Here is a 19776-nt window from a genome sequence, read left to right as displayed (position 1 = left end):
CAGCTCCCTCTCCTTTGCAATGTGGGTCTCAGAAGAGCAAGAACAAAATATTTCCATTATTTGCACTACCATCCTCACACTGTCTGGCACAATATTTGAATAACGATTCAATGAAGGTTCCTAAGGAATGGTATGCAGGGAATGGCATGAGTCATTAAGAAAACCTGGGGCAGATGGAAAGGCAGGAAGTATGTGCAGTCAGCCCTGGGCTCTGGGATGTTAGTCATCTTTGCTCTGCTCCGAGGAGATGGAGGGGTCCTTCGTGTGAGAAGCAGGGACTTGCTGCCAAAGGAAACACGTGTTTTGAAAGAAACAGAGGTGATGGGCACACGTGTCCTGCTTTAGGGGGACGTATATAATGCTGGCTCCAAAACTAGATAGACCTGGGAATCCTCAAGGCTACTGGAGAATTGCTGATGGCATAAGTGAGCTTTTGCTCACCCTCACCCTCTCAACCTCACCCCTGGTTTTGCATTGTGTGTGTTCTGGGTGGGAAGGTCTTGGCATAATACATATCAACTTGATATTAGCAAGAGGAGTTCTGGTGGTTGCTGTTGTTTTATCTTATGGGTACTTGGCTCTGAAGTACGTTAAGGATCCAGAGTTAACGGAGCTCATCCACATCTAAACAAGAAGAGAAGCCATCCTCACTACAGGATGAAGCAGAACCCTGAAGGAGAGAGGTAGAAAGGGCAAATGGGCAAAAGGTCAAGAGGGAAGGGGGCTTCTGGAAGCCTGTGCACGGTCAGCTTCCCTTGTCCAAAGAAACCTCGAGAGGACCGCCCCTTAAAGAAATGCCTACACCATGCTCTGCCTCTGGGTGTGCTCCTAATTGGCCATGAGGAAGAAAAGACGCTTTGATGATGGACCAAGCCAGCCCAAGAGCCTTGGCAACCACTGCAGGGTAAGACCCGAGAGCCAGGTCTCAGCGTTTAATGCTTAGCAGTTGAGTAGCACTCTAGATGCTCTCTGACAGTTTGGGAAGAAGAAATGGGTGAGGGGTTAGTGCAGAATCCCACTGAAACCTCCCAGAGGAAGAGAATGAAGGAGGTGACTGTAAGGTCAGTGCTTGGTGGCTGGAAGCCCAGAGGAGCCTCCTTGGGGAGCAGACAGGAAAGTACCTCCTCTGTGGGGGGTAGATCTGGAGAGGAACTGACAGGAAGTACAGAGCAGCCTGAGGCCAGGAGGGAGGGAGGGCCCTGGAGAAACAGGCAAAGAGGCAGATCCTGTGCAGGAACCCTGGGTCGCCATCCTAGAGGTAAGACCCCAGCTCCGCCAAGTGCTTTGTTCAATCCAGAAAGATACTCGAGGATCTTTCTTCCTTATTTGTGTCTCCATCCATTTGACACCAGCCCTCTTGTAAGTCGGTTGCTTGGTTTATTTACGTAGATTCTCCAGTCAAATTATCCTTATACACTTTTAGGAGTTTTATGAGATTAAAGGAGAAAAAAAAAACCTCTTCAACATCAGTTTCCTCGGGCATAAAATGGGGGTGGTATATCTACCTCATAAAGCTATTATTGTGAAAACTGAACTAGGTGAAAGGGTTTTTATCAAACTAGACAGCATTCAATGAACATTTTTATTGCTGCTGTTAACATTACTTTTATCATCTTTATTACAGACCTTGAGTGGAAACTCGAAGGAAGTCTTCCCACTGACTTATCTTTCTAGACATAGATAATCACACAAGTTGTTAGGATTGCTGTACTGGAGTTGTTGAAGTTGGTTGGCACACACTGGCATCAGATTATTTCAGCTGTGTTTTTTTTTTTTTTTCTTTTCTTTAGGAATGAAATGACAAATTCCTCCCAGGTGGCAGCAAGGGAACTAAAAGCACAGCCCATCCACACTCATGCCTCAAATGAAAAAAAAAAAAAAGAGAGAGAGAGAGAGCAAGCCCATTTCAAATGAATCTTTGCCATAAACTCAAGCCCATCAACAGATGGAAAAAAGCCCTGTGAGACAAAACACACCACCCCCAATCCCCAATAAAAATAATTAACAGAGGCTAAAGAGCTAAAAAAAAAAGAAAAAAAGAAACCACAAGCGCTTCCAAAATGCTACAGAGTGTGCCAAGAATCATACCTGGAAGATAGTTGGTGCGGACAAGGTACCCCGCCAGGGGAAGATTACCCGGAGAGAGTCCTTACACGTCTTCCGCAGAATCGAGAGAGGATATATGTGTTGGGAGAAGGACAATGGAGGCAGGAAGAGTGACATGGGGTAGAGAGGAGAAGAATCATCAAAATGGATAATGTGGGGCTACACATAATAATAACTAGCGATTCCTGGCCGGGAGACCAGACATTCAGCAGCTTAAAAATGCCATGATGTCTAGGAGTATATGTAATTTGTCATTATCACTCATTAGAAACACTGCCAGATGCATTCTGAAAAGGTAAACAGATGTTCGGCAATGGCAGAGGAGCCAAGGCAACTATGGAAACCAAGGAAGAGCCAAGAAAAGCAGGAGCCAGTTGCCTTCATGCTGGAGTGGTTCTGGGTACCGTGGTTGGATTTTCGTCATCACTGTAGACTGCTCAACAAGATTCAGAAATGGGCCCTAGATGTGCCTCCCTGGATTCGGTGTGTTGACACAGCATGCACATGCTTCAGTAACAAGCTCTTGGTCTAATCCAGTTATAAAGGGTAGATGGCTGTGATCAAGGAAGATGGAAGAAGTGTTTACCCCTCTGCAAGTCTGCGTGGACACACACACAGAGACACACACTCAGTATCCTGTGCAAACACAAGCCACTTTCTTCCCATTCCTACAATCCAGGCCTTCCCTGTACAACCCCTCTCTGAAGGACACCCAGCCCAACCCCACAGCCAACCCTCAGCTTTGCTGTCCATGGGTCTTCTCTGACCCTCGCTCAGGGGAGTCACCAGTAAGTCCCAAGGAAGCAGCTGAGATGGCTCCAGATCCTCTTTGCTAGGGACTTAGCTCAGATGTGCCCATTGCCCAGAAGCCCTGCGACTCCCAGGAAAACACTTCACTGATGATGTCTCAGGTGTTTCCTAGTCTCTTGATTAGATTTGCATATGTGCCTCTCTCTACATGACTTGGCTTTGTATGTTACCAAATAAACTTAGAGAGATTTTGAAGACACAAATTATTCTGTAACTTTTTTTTTTAACCGTCTGGTCCCACATTCATCAGTAAGCAGGCCATTTGGAAATTTCTGGTTTTCATGGCTGGAAATGATAAATCTTGAATTTTAGAGTGTGTTGGCACCTATTAAAAATGTGGATATATTGAGGACACAGGGAGGGGGAAGGGTAAGCTGGGACAAAGTGAGAGAATGGCATGGACATATATACACTACCAAATGTAAAATAGATAGCTAGTGGGAAGCAGCCGCATAGCACAGGGAGATCAGCTCAGTGCTTTGTGACCACCTAGAGGGGTGGGATAGGGAGGGTGAGAGGGAGGGAAATGCAAGAGGGAAGAGATATGGGGGCATATGTGTATGTATAACTGATGCACTTTGTTATAAAGCAGAAACTAACACACCATTGTAAAGCAATTATACTCTAATAAAGACGTTAAAAAAATGTGGATATATATATATATACACACACACACATACTTATATGCATACATATAACTGAGTCACTGTGCTGTGCACTTGAAACTAACACAACATTGTAAATTAACTATACTTCAATAAAAATAAAATAAAATAAATTTTAAATGTGGATTCTTGGAACATCTTTTAGTGGCAGAAAGTCCCAGAAGTGCACCCACAAAACCACAACAATAGGGATACATCAAAGTGATACAGGAGTCAACTTAAAGAGTTCCCAATGGAAAACGCTGGAGTAATTTGATTAACAAACTGGTATTGGATTATATCCCAACATCCATGAGTCCATACTGATATAAATAAATGATTGACTAGATAAAGGAGGGAGAACAGACAAATTTACCATGCAGAAGAATCTCCAATGCTACTCCCCCATCAAGGAGGTAGACTATATATAACTCCCCACTCCTTAAGTGTGGGTTACCCACAATGACTACCTTCCAAAAAATATGGTATGAAAAGATGGGAAAAAAGAAGAACTTTACAGTGGAGAAAACTGTCAAAACCATCTCAGCCAGATGATCAAGGTAAACATCAAGAGTGAGTCATGTTGATAGTAGGAACCCCTGATGGGATGTGATGGGAAGAGCAGTTTACCTCTGTGGTCTTCCTTCCCCAAACCCAAAACGCCAGTCAAGCGATGAGCAAAACATCAAACAGATCCCAACTGAGAGACGGTCTATGAAATACTCTCCAGGACTCCTCAAAACTCTGAAAGGTTATCAGAAACAAGGAAATTCTGAGAAACTGTCACAGCCAAGAGAAGCCTAAGGAGACATTTACCTGACAATCAAATGTAATGGGGTATCCTGTTATGGAAAAAGGGCATAATGTGAACAAAATGTGGACTTCAGTTAATAATCACGTATCAATATTGGTTCATTAATTGTAGCACGTGTACCATATCAGTGTAAGATATTAAAAAAGAAAACTGAGTGTGGTGTAAATGGGAACTCTCTGTGCTATCTTTGCAACTTCTCTGTAAATCTAAAACTATTCGAAAATTAAAAGTTTATTTCGAGAAATTAGGATTCCTAGGCACCCCATCCCGAGGGGCTATGATTCAGTAGGTCTGGTGCAAGACTCACCAACGGGCAGGTAGAGGAAGCGAATCAGGTGATGCCATGGCAGGTGCCTGTGTTGCTTTTTATTTATTTATTTATTTATGAAATAAATGGAAAATTTTATTTGAGGATTATAACCCAGAAAGAGGATCTCAGAAAGCTCTGAGAACTGCTCCACCCATTAGAAGTCAAGGCACAGTTATATAAGTTCTTGGTGCTGTCTTTTAAAAGGCTACCTTCCAGATATATTTGAGCAGAGAAACAAATGGCCAACAAAATGTCTACTTCCCTCCACACTTGAGTGCCAGAGGCTCCAACGTTGAAAATGACCAGCTCATGCCTGTCTGGCCCTTGAGTGGTGTTCCCAGTGCCCGGCCACCCTGAAAACGTTGTCCTATTATCCCATGGCCATTCACCAGAGGCCACATCTCCTCAGGTTTTGACAACCCCCAAGTACGATCACATTCACAAAGATAAGCTTTAAACTCTGATGGTGATAACACACTGTCCTGTGTCCTCCAGCTCTGAGAGCTAGCAAAATAAAGAAAATAAAAGGAAAAATAAAAGACATCGCTTCCAGCAGCCCTCAAACTGAACATAACATTACATGGACAAAAGCTATTCATTCACCAGGGAGGGAGCAGGAGAGAGGATATTCTGTGCACATCTTCAAAGCTTGATCAACTGGTGCTTAGTTGTACATGGTCTAATGGTATTCTCCAAAGCCCTAGGATATTTACTCTATATTTGGTCAATTAAAAGAAATATAATTTTAACTAATGGATGGTCTTCAACTTTAAATAGAAGCCTTGGGACTATTAAAATTGTTTAGTTGAAGAGGATAAACAGATATGGCTATTAGAAATCTTACCTGTAACATTAGAATAGGTTGCTAGAGTCTACTATGGATCAGTTGGATTGTGTCTTTGTTATTTTCTCCGTGGATAGTTAATGCCTTGATCTCTTCATTTATATAGGCTGGTTTTTTTGCTGGGCATGTTATTCATTTCCTGTGAATATGACATTTTCATATTGACAGATGGTCCGTTACTCCCAGCCCATATCATTTGTCTTAACTTACAGACTTTCTTGAAGCATCAGGAAAAACATAATTCGTGTGTGTGTGTGTGTGTGTGTGTGTGTGTGTGTATTTAACCAAACCAGCCATACTCTTTGCTGAAGACAGCCCTGTGAGCAGGGGCAATGAATATGAACACACACTGTCTTCAATTACCTGGCCATCAGCACTTTATCACCGGTCACCCATCCCATGCCCCAGCATGGGGATCAGACTAATGAGCTTGTCCTGTGTACCAGCAAGTCTCCCCTGACAACGTTTTCATGACTGATTTGCTTTCTCACTCCTGGGAATAAGTTGTAACACTCTCATTTTGACTAAAAGGCAATGAATTCCGAGCCTAACCAACCTCAGAGGAGAGCTAACTGTAATATCTGACAGACCAGCGGTCTTTCAGAGGGCTTGTGAGTGCGTTTGCTTTTGGAAAACAGCCTAGAGTTGGAGAGCTGGGGTCTGAAATAGAGAACCATGGAAAAAAATTCATTGAAGAACTTTAGTGCAAATCCACATTGCCAACCTCAAATGATGAGTTTCCATATAGAAAACAAAAATAAAGTCAAGGACAAGATAAAGTTTATTCCCCAGACTGCTCTACTACATGAATCATCTGAACCAAGTAACCAGGATATTTCCGTCCACAAGACCTCAAAACAGACTCAAATGGCATTAAAATCAATTGTATTCCCCATTTCTAATGGCACAAAGTTCATCTGAGTTAAGCAAATGACATTATACAGGGAAAAAAAAACCCCAGCGACGTTTAGCTTCAATTTACCATGGTGGACACTTTCAAATATGGCATTTTGGACCTCTAACAGCTTTAGAACCCCGAAAGATTCTGCAAATGCCAAAGTTAGGGTTGCAGCAAAGCAACCGATCAGAATCCCCCATCCTGTTCCCAGATAATTTGTTTCTGACACAAATTATTCCTGAGATTTAAAGAATGCTTCTAATCAGAGTCACTAAGTAATTCTCACAGCACTCGGTACTGATCAATGTAAACATTTCTCTTTATGCAAGCATGATGAAGGGAACTACAGGGAACTAGACTGATCATGGGGCACATCGGGGGAGAACCAAAATTTCAAATGAAGCGTTTGTCTCCCGAGTCAAAGTGGCTCAAGCCACTTGTCTCTGCATTACTGAGAAGTTGCCACAGAGATAAGAAATAGGCCAGCAGAAATCACTATATGGAATGCTTCTTGGTATTTGGGCTCAGACATCTGAGGCTGCCTTTTGGTTTCTCTTTTTGACATCTTTCTTTCCTGGAAATGCTAACAGACCTCATCCAGGACGGGTAAGGTAGGGCAACAAATACTGGCCAAAAGGGAAAAGACCTGTTTGTTGCATCTTGTTTTCTGTTAGACCACAGTGTCTAGGTCCTTCAGGACAATTGTTCAAGACAAATATACCGTCTAGTTGTGCCTGATCAAAAAGCACCTTCTAGGGTCAGCAGCATCTGTGCATGCTCTGCAAACAGTGTCAGCCTGTGCCAGCCACCCTGCTAGGTGCTGAGGATATAAAGACCCACATGACACCTTCTCTTACAGGAAGTCCAGTACAGGAAGTTGCAAGGAAGCCTGACCTGTCCTCTTGGAAACCTATACCTGAATGTCACAGCTCTCCACTTGGTTGGAGAACTGTCCGCCCTTGAAATGACCATCTCTTATCCTTCAGTGATACTCTATACCAGAGCTGATCAATAGAAGTACAATGTGAGTCACAAATGCAAGCCAGGTATGTAGCTTAAATTTTCTAATAGTCACATTTTTTTAAGTTAAAAAAAACAGGTGAAATACTCTTGAATAATTTTTAAATTTAAATCAGTATATCCAAAATAGTATCAACACCTAATCAATAAGAATAAATGATTATTAAGATTTTTTTTCCATATTGAATCTTTGAAATCTATGTATATTCTCCACTTAGTGCACAGCTGAATTTGGAGCAGCCCCCTGTTAAGTGGCTAGTGGCTACCGTATTGTACAGCACAGTTTTAGATACCTGGCCTGGCCTCTCCTCTTCTACTCTGGGGAGCTCAAAGCATTTGTTCAAACAAGAAGGTAATGTATTATTCTCCTATTGCTGCTGTAATAAATTACTACAAATTTAGTGGCTTAACACAACACAAATTTCGCTGTCTCGCAGTTCTGCAGATCAGAAGTTGACCTGGGTCTCACTAGGCTAAAATCAAAGTGTCATCTGGGCTGCATTTCTTTTGGAGACTCTAAGGGAGAATCCATTTCCTTGCCTTTTACAGCTTCTAGAAGCTGCCTGCACTCACTGGTTCTTGGCCCCTTCCTCCATCTTCAAAGCCAACAATGTCATATCTCTCCAACTCTCTCTCTCTAATTGCATCTTCCCCTGACTACTGCTGGGAAAGATTCTCCCAATTTAAGAAGATTAAATTGGCCCACCTGGATAATCCAAGATAATGTCCCTCTGTCAACTGTATCACATCTGCAAACTCCCTTTTACCACGTGAGGTAACATAGTCACAGTTTCTGGGGATAAGGACTTGGGCTTGAGGGGCCACTATTCTACTTACCACAGGTATCAAGTTTTGTTTTTGTTTTTTTTCCTTATTCTAGAGAAGAGTAAACATTTAAAACTGAGGACTTAGGAGAATCTTTCCTTTTGCCCCCAAGCTCATTTAGATTTCCACCCTCAGAAAAGAAAGAGAGAACTACTTTCACGAAGTTCTACCTATATCTCAGGATGAGTTTTTTATCTCGCATGCCACTGACCATTCACTCAAAAAAATACTTGAAGGTTTTCTAGACACCAGACACCTGCCAATCCTACAAAACAATCACAACCAAATAGCAAGAGGAAAATCATGGCCTATGGTGATCATTCTTTTTCAAAGGTAAGAGTTTTTTAATTATTATTATTTTATTTCGAAACCTACTTACCTTGTTGGAAGTACACTAGAAGCATGATATCTTTTTGAAAATAATGCTACTAATTTTCTAAAATGAGGAACCTGTAGGTGTGTCTGCTATAGAATATTCTCAACCCTTTAAATAATCAATTACTAATTAAAAGAAATAACCCAGGAAGATCCCAAATGAAGAACAATAACTTTTTAAAAAATCCCTTTATTTGTCAGAATAATTAGAATCATTAATACATGGAGCCAGAGGTCAAGATGGATATATAAGCAAAGACCAATACAAGATTTTCTGAGGAAAATGGTTTTTTAAAGACTTAAAGATTATGGAGCAATTATGTGTTTATCTATATATATAAATGCATCTTTTGATGCCAAGTTATTAATTGCAACAGTTTCTTGCCAAGAATGCATGTTGTCTGTCACCTGGCTTATGGCCTCGGCACCTTTGGGAAGCGTAATCATAAAACCAAAAACTGCCAGGGCAGGAAGAAACTGCAGATCATGAAGTCCAACCCACTCGTGTTACAGATTAGGGAACAGGCCACGCTGGGAGATGCAGCGACTTGCTCTAAGTCCACCAGCGGTTCAGCTGGAGCCAGAACCCTAGACTCCAAACCCCCAGGACACTGCTTTTCCTACTGGTCTGTTAGGGAAAGGCAGAACTCTCTATCCATTCATCCAACCGTCTGTCTATCCATCCATCCACCCACCCATCCACCCATTCATTCAGAAAACATTTGCCAAGTGCCCACCACATGCCAGACACTGTTCTAGGGCTGAGGCCACAACAGAGAACAAAACCAACCAAGTCCCAGCTCTCAGGGAGCTTCCTCTCTAGGGAATGAAGAGATAACAAATATATACTTATCTCAGGTGGAAAAGGGGCTAAGAAGGAAAATAAAGCAACGTAAGGGGATAAAGAGTGCTGGAAAGTAGTTGCTGTTTCCCACACGAGGTCAGGGACAACCATATTGATAAGGTGACACCGAGCAGAGACTGAATTTGGAGTAAAATTTAGAGTACACTTAGAATAAAAGCTAATTATAAATGGCAGGGACATGGTGAAATACTAACAGAAAATTCCAGAAAAGCTCCTGAGGTGTGACCGAGGATGTATGTGGAGGGGAGGCAGGTGGGAACGGGTAAAATAAGAAGGAAGAAGGTGGCTTGAACACCCGAGGAATGCTGGTGGTGACAGTCTGCAGGCTGCTCACCCAAGCAGGATGTGACTGCATGAGGAGCCGCTTGCACTTACCTCTCCCGTGTGCCTGGTACTTCCCGGGGGTGCCCTTGATGACAGGTCCCTGAAACTGAGGGGTGAACCTGAGCAGAAGTGACCAAAGAATTGAGGAAATGATCCAGATTCTGAGCGGGGATGGAAGTGGAGAGACCAGCAAGAAAAGACCCTAAAAACCAGCTTATTTGAAACAAGGAATGCCCGCAAGAGACTAAGATATGGTTCAAGAAGTCAGGCTAACTGTGTCGCAGGAAGCATTTTGCAGTTTTATTTAGGCTTTTTTGTAAGCGGTAGACTGTGCTGCTGCACCACCTAGAGGCTCAAAGTAAGATTGCAGCTTTAGGAGAGCAGAGTGTATCATCCATGTTTCTGGACCGGTAGTTTGGGCTTCTGTGGTCCCTTCCCAAAGACTACCTCTTGTTGTAATAAAACGCTGTATGCTCCGGGGTTGGTTACCTGTGAACCCCGTGGGAGAGGCTGCAGGATATCTGCCGAAGGGCTGTGCCTCCAGCCCTGCAGCGCTATGACCAGTCCAGCCTGGCTGGGGCGTGCCTGGGTGCCACTGTCGAGAGCAAGCTGCCAACATGACCGCCTTAGTCCAGAGCTCAAGCATCTCAGTTCCTGGTTCTTCACACTGAATCACAAGGTAGCTTCCCAGGAGATCAGCATTTCCCCACTCCTGGCTGAGGACCACACTGGCCATGCTGCCGCTGTGCCCTTCTTCAGCATTCCCTGGCTAAATGATGTCCTTTCATCTCCTGGCATTTACTCCTGCTAATGGCTCTGGCTCTGGCTTAAAGCCTCCTCTTCCTCCATCTCCTTCCCTCCCCTGCCCCACCTCCCTCCATCCTCTCCCTCAGATCCAGTCGCTTTGCTGGGCAACAGGCACTTCTGGTTAAAACACCAGGGTAGGAGGGGATAACCTAGCTGTGTCAGGAGGTGGGGTGGGAGTCCAGACGTAGGAATACAGACCAGGAGATTCAAGACAGACATGGAGATAAGACAGGCCATGGCAATAGCTTCTCTTTGACTCTCCGTGGATAGCTGTCTCCTCCCTCACCCTCACCCACCCCAACTCTAAAAGGCTGACAAGCAGAAAACCTAGGTAATGTGTATGTTTTCCAGGGGACAATTCAGGAGACACAGAAGAGTTTTCTGACTGGTTTTCCCCTTAATCTTCAGTTGTGCTTAAACATCATTTTTCTTCAAAGTCGTTTTTGGAAACATTTCAGAAAACACCTAATTAATACACCCCACAGCCCCTTTGAACAAATTCTGTTGAGTAATCTGTTTTGAATGAATTTTTTTCAGTGTGAAATTTTAGAGTGTTATATAAAGAACGTGTATAATTTGAGGAAAAACAATAAATTGAACATCCAGGGACCTACCCCTCATAAACAGAACATTACTGGTACCTTAGAAGGCTCTATTGCATCCTCTCCCTGGCCCCCATCTCCACAGGTAATTCACTCTCTGGAATTATGTATTAATTATTCCCTTATATTTTTATACACATATTTGACTATAAATGGATGCATGTATTTATACATATATGCATGTATGTATATATAACAATATAATACAGTCATCACGGGGGATTGATTCCAGAACCCCTGTGGATCTACAAAATCTACAGATGCTCAAGTCCCTTATATAAAATAACATAGCATAGTATTTGCATTTAACCTATGCACATCCTCCTGTATACTTTAAATCATCTCTAGATCATTTATAATACCTAATACAATGTAAATTCTATGTAAATTATTGTAAACACAATGCAAATGTTATATAAATAGTTGTGAACACGTGACAAATTCAAGATTGCTTTTTGGAGCTTTTTGGATTTTTTAAAAAATATATTCAATCTACAGTTGGTTGAATCCGGGGACACAGAACCCACAAATATGGAGGGTCAACTATACAGTTTTGCCTGTTTTTGAACTTTCTGTAGATGGACTCACTCTTTTTTATTTTTCTGTGTCTTGCTTCTTTTGCTATGGTTTTGCAGTGCATCTGTGTTGAAGCATGTGGCTATCATCCTTCTTCACCGTTGTATAAAATTCCACTGAATCAACATATCACAGTTTATACCGTTGATATTGTACATACCCCCTGGTCTTCATAAGCAAGATTTTCTCTAGAGTTTATATCTAACATTGTTGTGTCATAGGGCACACACAAGTCCAACTTAACTAGGTAATAATCATTTTCTAAAGCGGTGGTACTAATTTCACAGATCAGGTTGCCCTGGAAACAAACTAGGATGCTCCTGTGAAGGAAGTTTACTGGGGGGTGGGGTGGTCTCAGGAACACCTGAGAGGGATGAGAGAAGCAAGACTTAGATCTACCATCTTATTTTGTGCTTTTTTGCTACAACTGTTTTTCTAGTCTTTCTTGGCTTCTATTTTCTTTTTCACCACTAGTTTTTCTTTTTCTTTTTTTTTTAAATTTATTTTTATTTATTTAGTTTTGGCTGTGTTGGGTCTTCGTTTCTGTGCGAGGGCTTTCTCCAGTTGCGGCAAGCGGGGGCCACTCTTCATCGCAGTGCGCGGGCCTCTCACTATTGTGGCCTCTCCTGTTGCAGAGCACGGGCTCCAGACACGCAGGCTCAGTAGTTGTGGCTCACGGGCCTAGTTGCTCCGTGGCATGTGGGATCTTCCCAGACCAGGGCTCGAACCCGTGTCCCCCTGCATTGGCAGGCAGATTCTCAACCACTGCGCCACCAGGGAAGCCCTCACCACTAGTTTTAAACATACATAATTTATTTATATTCTCTTACTGATAATCCTAGGAATTTATTTTAGCTTGCTTATTGAATAATTTGGAAAAGTAGATGAATATGTGTATAGCTTTTCCTAGAAAATGTATTAGGTATGTTATTTTTACTTGAGGGTTGTCAGGTTTTTTTGAAACTGTGAGTGGTTCTTCCATCATTTCTGGAAAATTTCCAACAATTATCTTTTCAGATACTGATCCTGCTCGTTTCCTCCCTCTTCTCCTTCTGTTAGTTCTCCTTTCCCTCAACGTCACTCAACTTTTCTCTCATATATCACATCTGTGCCTTTCTACACTGCATTCTGGATCATTTTCTCACTTCAAGAATTCTCTCTTAGCTATGACTCTTAAACTCAGTCATTGAGGTTTTTCAGCTCAATTATTTTTGTTTTCATTTTTAGAAGTTTCTACCTGTTTTTTAAAAATATTTTCTTGTCTGCTCATTTTTTATTAGATTTCCTGAGATATAATTTTCAGCACACAAAATTCATCCTTTTAAAATATAAAATTCAGTGGTCTTTGGTTTATTCAGAGTTGTGCAACTACTACCTCTATATAATTCCAGAACATTTTCATCACCCCAAAAGAAACCCTGTACCCATTAACAGTCACACATTGTTCCCTTGTTTCCCCAGTCCCTGGAAACCACTAACCTACTTTCTGTCACTATGGATTTGCTTATTCTGTACATTATATATAAATTGTGTCATACACATATGACCTCTAGTATCTGCCTTCTTACACTTAGCACAGTGTTTTCAAGGTTCATCCATGTTGTAACGTGTATCACTACTTCATTCCTTTTAATGGTTGAATAATATCCCATTGAATGGATAAACCACATTTTGTTTATCTCTTCATCAGTTGACTGACACTTGAGTTGTTTCTGCTTTGGGACTGTTATGAATAATTCTATAAGCATTCATGTGCAAGCTTTTGTGGAGACCTATATTTTCATTTCTCTTGAGTATCTCCTTAGGAGTGGAATCGTTGAATCATATGATAACTGTTTTACTTTTTGCGCAACTGTCAGTTTTCAAACTGACTGCATCATTTTAAATTCTCACCAGCAATGTGGGAATCACGTCCTTGTCAACACTTGTTATTATCCATCTTTTTTTATTTTAGCCATCCCACTGGGTGTGAAGAGGTTCTCTGTTCACCTGTAAGCTTCCCTTCGTCTTAAAAAAACCAGACAAACTAATACAGCTACTTTATAATCTGTGTCTGACAATACCAACATATGAAGTTTTTCAGCTGGTTTCCACGCTGTCATTTCTGCTGATTCACGTTCATGGTTTTGTAATTTTTTTAAGTAAGCTTCTCATTTTTCTTAGAACTTTATCTTTGGGAATAATTGAAGCCTAGGATGAACATGGGCTATTCAAGAGGATTTATTTGCCTCTGACAAATGCTTCAGGACATTTACAGAAAAATATTAAACTAAATTCTCAGCTTGAGGCTTTTCAGACCACCCAGGTAGGGTGAATTTAGACTGCAAAAGCTCACATGAGAGTTAGCTTATCATTCTCAGGGAAGACATTTTTCCTCAAGTAACTACCAAAGTTTTAGACAGGAAAGTTTTCTTCCAATCCTCAGGGTGGGAGAGTTGTTTCCCCCGCGACCCCAAGTTCACTTTTATATTTTGGGCATAGTCTTCACTATGGCCAGGACCAAAAGTTCACTGTGATGGTTAACCTTATGCATCAACTTGGCTAGGCCACAGTACAAGATATTTGCTCAAACATGTCCGGAGTTAAGGTATTTTACCTGAAAAGGTATTTTTTAGATGAAATGAACATTTAAATCAACAGACTGGGGGTTTCCCTGGTGGCACAGTGGTTAAGAATCCACCTGCCAATGCAGGGGACACAGGTTCGAGCCCTGGTCCAGGAAGATCCCACATGCCATGGAGCAACTTAGCCCGTGTGCCACAACTACTGAGCCTGCACTCTAGAGCCCGCGAGCCACAGCTACTGAGCCCACGTGCCACAACTGCTGAAGCTCGAATGCCTAAAGTTCGTGCTACGCAACAAGAGAAGCCACCTCAATGAGAAGCCTGCGCACCACAGCGAAGAGTAGCCCCCGCTCGCCGCAACTAGAGAAAGCCTGGGTGCAGCAACGAACACCCAACACAGCCAAAAATAAAAATAAATAAAATAAATAAATTTAAATAAATAAATAGACTTTGAGTAAAGCCGATGGCACTCCATAATGTGGGTGGGCCTCATCCAATCAGTTGAAGGTCTTAAGAGAAAGCAGACTGAAGTCCCCCCCAAAAAGAGGGAATTCTTCCAGCAGACTAGAGCCACAATATCAGCTCTTCCCTGGGTCTAGAGCCTGCTGCCTGCCCTGCAGATTTTGGACTTGCCAGCCTTCACAGTCATGTGAATCAATTCTTTAAAATAAATCTTTCTCGACAGATGATAGATGAGAGGCAGATAGACAGATGACAGATAATAGATACATGTAAATGCAACATAGATAGATATGTGAGTGCTACACACACACACACACACACACACACTCAAGTTTACTGGGTTCAGCAAATGCCTTCAAAGCCAAAGTTGACTTCGGGGCCTGCTTACAACTCTGCATTTCTATCTTCATTAGGTTTCTGCCTTCATGCCAGCCTATCAGTGCATTTAGGAAATTTAAAATTATTTTATCCAGGATGTTTGTTTTTAATGGAAGGGTTGGTCATCTACCATACTGGCAAAAATGGAAGTCAGTAAACAAGCTGATTTATTGTGCTTTTCTTTAACTTACCTTAGAGACAATTGAATCGTGAAAGGTGGCTCATGTCTTGGTGACTCCTATCATCACCTGATGTTAATGAGTATCTTCCTTTTGCCGGACTCAGTATATTGCATCATGTAAATAATTGTATTAATGATTATAACCACACATACTTGATTCAAAATCACTGAGGTGCAAGGTAGATCTTTACGGAATGTCTCTTACGCCTATGGAGTGTGGGGTTACTTCCCACCAATTGCAAACTTTCCTAAACATCTTTTAACATTTCACTTTCTTTCCCCACTCCCTTGAATGGAGGACTATTTGCTTCCCCCGAGACCTACCATCTCTCCTTCCTCTTGCAGTGGGGAGGCAGGGTGGAGAGGAAGAGGTCAAAAATAATTGAGAGATTCATTATCTCTCAAGGGTGTTCAACCTGGATGGCCAGATCAATGTTCAGTAGAGTATGTAGGAGAAAGTGTATGTTTGCTGGGGCAGGATGAACTCCACTTCAGACATGCTGAATCAGAAATGACAAGAGGGCATTGAGAAAGCCACCAGACAATTGAAAACGGAAACCTAGAGTTTGGAAAGGACATTTGTTCTTTTTGCAACATTTTCTTCTCACCATGTTCTGAGGGACACGGACACCATGAATGAAATAGCCTCTACTGCTGTCAGCTCTGCCGGGCAGAATAAGATTGAAGACAAGGAAAGAAGAAAAAGAGTCAAGCTGAGATAAATACCTTTGCCTGGTTTCTTAAAGCCAATCAGAGACCCTTTTTACATACTGTCCTTCTCCAAGATCTACTTAAAATACTTATGTTGTAAAGATTGACAGCTGAACCAGCTTGAGCTCAAAACACCAAGTAATTGGAATGCAAAGAAAATACAACTGTGTATCAGTCAGACCAAAGAGCTCTGGTCAAGATATTTCCAGCTAAGAGAGGGGTGAGATTCATTGACTAACAAACTTGAAAATCCCAAAGGTGAGTGTGGAGTTCTGAAAAATGTTTTTGACAAATATTTATGAAATAAGGGAAATTCCCAACATGAAAATTATATGTATGGGAGGAAAAAAACTGGAAGTACACCAACATGTAAATAGTTGTTGTCGCTACGTTATTACAGGTGCTTGTCATCTTTTCGTATTTTGGTTTTTAATTATGGTGACACAGTGTAGTGTAATGAGCAGAACTTGGGCTTTGGAGCCTGGCAGACCTGGGCATTACAACTATGCCTGCTGTGTAAAAAACTTCACCTCTGTGACCCTGAGTTTCCTCACAGGAAAAATAGGAATAATAATGACAAGACTGATGTCTGGATTCAGTGACATGAAGTGCTTGCCATAAATAGTAAACAGGATTATTATATGAACAAGTATTGCATTTGGGTGGTTGCTCCTTCTTTCATTTTCTATTTTAATTATTTTTTAAAACATTGCTTCTTCCCTGTTTCTTTACAGCTCAATTTCCTTCTTAGGAAAAGTGGTATCCACTCCAGTTGTTTTTCTTCTCAGCACAGGTTAAGTATAAATTCTTTCAGTCTATTAGAAATTACCTTAATTTTATGTTTACTCTTGAAAAGTAGTTTAGAAGGATACGAATTTCTAGATTTGACTTTCTTTAACCAGCATTTTGAAGTTATTCTCTTTCAGCTTCTAGCATAACTGCCGAGCAGATTGCTAATCAAACTATTGTTCTACATTCTCAAAGAGTTAGGAAGCCACAGTTAGTCATTCCTTTCTCCATATAAAATGCCTCATTAAAATACTTAGCTACTGTGTCTCCGGTATTCGAACATGCCCGTAGTATTGTTCTATTGAAAAAGGAAAAGTAAATCTGATAGAATCCGCTCTTGGTAAACCTAGGCTGGCTCTCCCTGCTTTCTTCTCTACATACTTAAAAAACTATGCTTTTAACAATTATGATTTGTTTTCTGCTCAGGAGCAATAAACTCACCAAGTCTATAATTTGTAGACTTTCCTTCCCCTTTTTGCACAATCCTAGAGAAGGCAAGAGTTCCAGGAGTATCATTCAGATTTTCTAAGCACACCAAGTATCTCACCTGCTTTAAGTCAGTTTGCATCTCAGCCACCTATAGGACCCCAGCGGGCAACACAAATGAGCTAAGTGGAGCATGTCAGGCCAGAGGCAAAAAGAAACAGAAGGACTGGACTAAAGGAGCAATCATTATTCAGCTCCTGGCAAACCGCTGCCACACAGGAGTCCAATCAGTACCCCAGGGCAGCCAATGTTTCAAGCAAAGTTGAAAACCTATTTAAATGTGAAATCTCCTTACTTCTAAGTCTTGGCAATTATTTGAAAAATCAGATCTCACATTGGACCAAAGCATAAGCATATCAGTGGGCAGAATTCAGCACACAGGAGTTCAGTTTTAATCTCTTGCTCTAAACTAAGAAATCTAGGTGTCTGTTTAAAAGAAGGGCGGGAGGGAAGACCTAAAAAGTCAAATTGGAGGCGCCTATCCTCTCCTGAAAATGTCTCTTTTTATCTATTTATAGATAATATTTATCTATAATATTATCCTCCTTGCCCCAGAGCACAAAAGTAAAATGAGAGGTGATTACAAAACTACAAAGGATGGAGAAAAAAACGCAACCACGACTCCCAAGGAGTAGCCTTCCTGCACTCTTTATTGTTCCTGCTGTAAACGATGCTGCAAAAGGCTGTGTTTACTTCTTGCATAGTAGCACCAAGGGTGACTTCTTCCACCTTTCATACTTTAAAAAATGTGAGGTAATTCTTCAAGCCCTGTCCCTCACCCCCCTCTCTATCCCAGCTAAAACACAGATCACAAATTATCCCAATTTGCAATATGCAAAATCGTTTAAATGTCATTTGTCACAACTTCCCATTCCTTTTGAAATCTTTTTCCTTTTTGGAATTACAGTCTAAGGAATCTTGCTTACTGTTGCAAAGTGTTTTTTTAATTGTTTTCTTGGTGACTGGGAGGCACTCGCACCCAAGCCATTATATGCTATCATTATTTTCTAGCATTTTGAAACATTCATGAAAAGCTAGAAAATCATTCTCTAATTTCTAGGCTTAAAATACTTAAAACGAAGTCAAATTCCATTAGTAATAAACAACCGGCACCTAACTTTCAAGTGCCTGATGCTACACAGCATGACAAAGGTCTGATCTCTATATCCTATGGAAGACGTGCTCAATCCAGGCCAGAAGAGTTTCCTAACACGCTCATATTCAAGGCAATCACAATATTCCATCGATACTTTGCACTAAAATCCACAAACAAATTGGGCAAATAGCCTTTCAAGTCATTCTGTCAGCATTCAGAGGCACCTGAATAAGAACTTAGGATTCACTGTCCTATTAAAAATATTCCTAGCTTCCGTTCTTCTTGAAAACCATGTTAGAAGCACTGAGGTTGTTCAATGTGCCTTCTATCCAGCAATTTCACTTCGATGCCTTTGTTTTTTTGTTCAATACTGAGTATGCTAACAAGATACTACAGATTGATAACCAAGGCCAGGCATTTCTTAAGTTTATTGGGGAATTCTTAGTTGGGAGAGAAAGATCACAGACTTAAACAACTGGAAAAAGATAAAAGAACAATTAATTGCACATTATTACAAAAGTAATTTCTGAAATGTTTATTTTGAGCCACTGCTAAAACAAAATTTTAGTTCGTATTTTGGTAAATGAACATATTAAATTACTGAAAAGCAAAAAAAAAAAAAGTTACTGTTATGCAAGATCTTAATGTAGTAATTCAGCACAAACAGCTACAATTACTCAAAGCTGCTTTTGCTCTATATCTGGTATATTAAACAAAAATGTGAATTACTTTCAACACTGCACAAGTAACCAAAGGTAGTAAATCCAGAAATATTAAAACCTGATATTAAATAGTATTCAAACATTTCAACAAAAACAAAACAATGAACTTCTAGAACTATACTTCTACCCATGTGAAAGGAATGTACATGGATGGTTAAAACAAATAAATAAATAAATAAAGTGACAAGAGTGACCAACACTGTATCTGCATCTTCAAAACAGGAATACAGTGAGTGAGTAAGTGTGTGCAGGGTCTTCTAATAAAAATGAGAAAAAATGCATTTCATTTTAGTACAATTTCATAATTCCCACGGAAGCTCTAATTCTCATGTGCTGGTGACAGGTGGCCAGGGTTTTAAGTGGAAAGTATTTTCCCTACACCCTGAATATGGATGCATTACTCTTTAAAAATTCTGTGGAAAGCTTCCCTTGAAAAAACAAAATTTAAAGCAATAGATTGATGGGAAATTGATCATTTTAATTGTGGAAGAATAATATTTGCTAAATAATTAACTAAGAAGACATCTGCGTCTAGACTCTGATGATGAGTCAAGGTTAAACTTTGCA

The sequence above is a fragment of the Eubalaena glacialis genome, chromosome 16 (assembly GCF_028564815.1).
Source record: "Eubalaena glacialis isolate mEubGla1 chromosome 16, mEubGla1.1.hap2.+ XY, whole genome shotgun sequence".
Taxonomy (NCBI): domain Eukaryota; kingdom Metazoa; phylum Chordata; class Mammalia; order Artiodactyla; family Balaenidae; genus Eubalaena; species Eubalaena glacialis.
This window is presented reverse-complemented; position numbering follows the sequence as displayed.